The sequence below is a fragment of the Cyprinodon variegatus genome, unplaced genomic scaffold, assembly GCF_000732505.1.
Source record: "Cyprinodon variegatus isolate N-32 unplaced genomic scaffold, C_variegatus-1.0 Scaffold686, whole genome shotgun sequence".
Taxonomy (NCBI): Eukaryota; Metazoa; Chordata; class Actinopteri; order Cyprinodontiformes; family Cyprinodontidae; genus Cyprinodon; species Cyprinodon variegatus.
Genome location: NW_015151139.1, coordinates 192,512 through 195,570, shown reverse-complemented (window position 1 = coordinate 195,570; position 3,059 = coordinate 192,512).

Genomic DNA, 3,059 nt, shown 5'->3' with positions numbered 1-3,059 from the left:
TTTCAAATTTGAAACAATAATTGAATCGTTGGGTCAGGAAATTGATACTGAATCGAATCGCCATGATGGGTTTGATTTACACCCCTAGAGCCAAGTAACAACAAGAAACCAGCAAACAGTAACTGAACAGGAGGTATGGCTGTATGTGTAAGTATGTATAAAAAATATATCTGCAAAATTTCTTATATTCAACTACAAAAAATACTTAACAAACAAATTTAAGCAAATTGTGCAAAAATAGCAATTAGAAAATAAAAATCCTATCAGATTTATAGTGCCCACACTGCAGAGATATTAGAATCTGTCCTTAAATTACAGTCAAACCCATTTACACAGTAACAGATAAAAGACTTTAGATAAATCAAACATTACACGCCACATATCTGACTCAGTAACCATTTCAAATCAGCGGTACAAAATATTTGCTGGCATAAATCAGCAATATGTTTGAAGGAATAAGAAAAGGTAAAGGTGTAAGCTGACCCACAGCCTTTACAGTAGGGGTGTCCAAGTAACAGCTTGTAGTTATCTGTAGACCTCGGAGCGATTTTTTGCAGTTCACGGCCATATTGTAAGAATTTTACATTTTTGTCAAATGATTGAAACTCTTAATTGTTTTTGAATTATAAGCTGTAACCTGAATATTTTAGGCTGACTGAGTCTGTACAGAGAAATGATGGTTATAGAGGGGCCTGTAACAGGTTATAGAAGGAAGGACCTGTGACAACGCTCCTTTGTGCACCCAGGATGCAACAGACCGTCACTGAACACACTCTTCAGATTTGCACCACTTTCCTGCAATTTCATGGCAAAATGAAACACCTCAACTAAATAATAGTTGTTTCCTGAAGAGTGACTCATACTGTATCTTGTTTTTTTATGAAAAACCCTGAAATATTTCCCTGAAAAAAGTAAAAGGATGCCATTCTATGACTGTTGTTGACGCTTTACGGATCCCTTGTGTATTAAAATAAGAATACTCGGTTCATTTAATTTAGTATGTGTCATCAGTTTTGCTGTCGAGTTGGAAGACAAGATAACATTCATGGAATGAATAGTTTTGGCATTTAGCACATCTTTTGCCTGTTTTCAACGTAAAAATTTTGGCCGCCTGTAAAAATATTTGACACGGCTGCCTTAGAAGAAAGTAATTCACAAAAATAGCTCCGCTGGTCTATTTTAAGTGATAAAATACATCTATTTTTAGAGAGGAGCCCTGACTGCCCTCTAACATTACCTTGCAAAGAGAAAATCATCTTTTGGTTTATTGACAGAGCATCATTCTACAGTTTGTTTTTTTTATGCTGGTGTACTTTTCGTCACAAAGCATAATAGGCATCCACCTTCTTCCAGGGTGAGTCAAGGTAAAGGAAACACTGAGGCTGTTTATGGAAGTTTATGGTTGCTTAGAAAAAAAGCATTTTTTTAAGAAGGTATATGCAAACATTTGTATCTAGTGTGGCAATATGTTCAATATATGCATAAGAGTGATAAAAAATGGCAAGGTTTGAAAAAGCTCAGGAATATTATCTGCTTTGTTTTTGCCTACACAGAAAAAAAATGTGGCTGTAGTTTTCATTAGAAACACCAGAGGTCATTGTAGAATCAGATGAGCATGTTTCTCCTTTATTTTACTTTAAAAATAAATCTAAATGCTACCCTAGTAGTCACTCTGCCTTTTCTGACCTACTATAAACATATCTAGAAAGCATTGGAGTGCATTTTTTTCCTTAAAGCTGTTCAGATATATTTTCAAAAATGTCCTCCACTGACCCCAAAAATAGCAATGCAACAAACAGGGGAACCCTAAAATGGATACAGCTGTACTTAAATATGTAAATGACATATGTATAAATCATAAATATTATATGTATATATATAATATTTAAGATTTATACATATATGATTTATATATATATATATATCTGTAGCTGCTTTCAGATGGAGGCCTGCTATGCAATCCAAGTGTTCTTGGATTCTTTCCTTTATATTTCCTTTTCTTTTGCTTATTTCTAATGTAAATCCCTTTAAATTCACTTCTCTACCTACATGCTGCATTTTAATCATTGTTGTTTCATGCATTTTATTTGTATAATTAGCTTCCAGCTAATAATATAAATATAAACGCTTCTGATCCAAGGCATTATTTCAGTGAAGTCGGCATCATGCTGCTGTTTTCTCTCCCAGCTGACCGTCAGGTGAGCCGAAGGAGCTCAAATCGAGTGTGGGTGTTTGTGTTTCTTGGTGTTATCAGCTGAAAGCATGTCCCTGCTTTTCTGCTGGCTGGCTTCCTGTATCAGTGGGAAGTTAGACTGCAAAAGCACAGCTATGCTTTGTCTGCGGAGCTCCTACGTGACGGAGCAGAACAGAGGCTCCACCAACAGCAACACAGATGGCCCTGGCATTTCATTGATCATTAGGGATGGTTCACTGTGTACTTTCTTTGTTGTTGGGCTTTAATCTGTTTTATACAATGCTGTGATAGGAGCTTGTTAAAACAATGTTTCATTGTGCAGGTCAAGGCAGCTTTAATGACCTGACTCAGCGACACCCTTCCTCTAATAAAATTCAAATTAAGCTTCAGTAGGTGATCTGCAGCCAGTAGATGACCTGAAAAGTAATCAGAGAAAATTATAGGAGACTAAGGAATACCTCATTTCATCAATGGAGCCTCTTTAATCAAACTATCAATCTTTTTTCAACCCCCCCATATATATATATATATATATATATATATACACACACATACATAAACATCTTACTAGCACCCCTTGTGAACCCAGCTGGGATAAAGTGTAATGGAAAATGGATGATGGACATGCATAGTTAGCAAGTGCAAGGATACATGTAAGTTATTGCTCAGCGTTTAATGGCTTGTAGGGTTTAGAGTGAACACTGTTTGTGCAAAGATAACAAAACTATTTTTTTTTATTATCATTTAAAATGATTGCAGTACAGATGAAAATTTTAGAAGATTTTAAAATCTATATTTCAAATATAAAATATTGAAAATAAATATATTCTAAATATATATATATATATATATATATATATATATA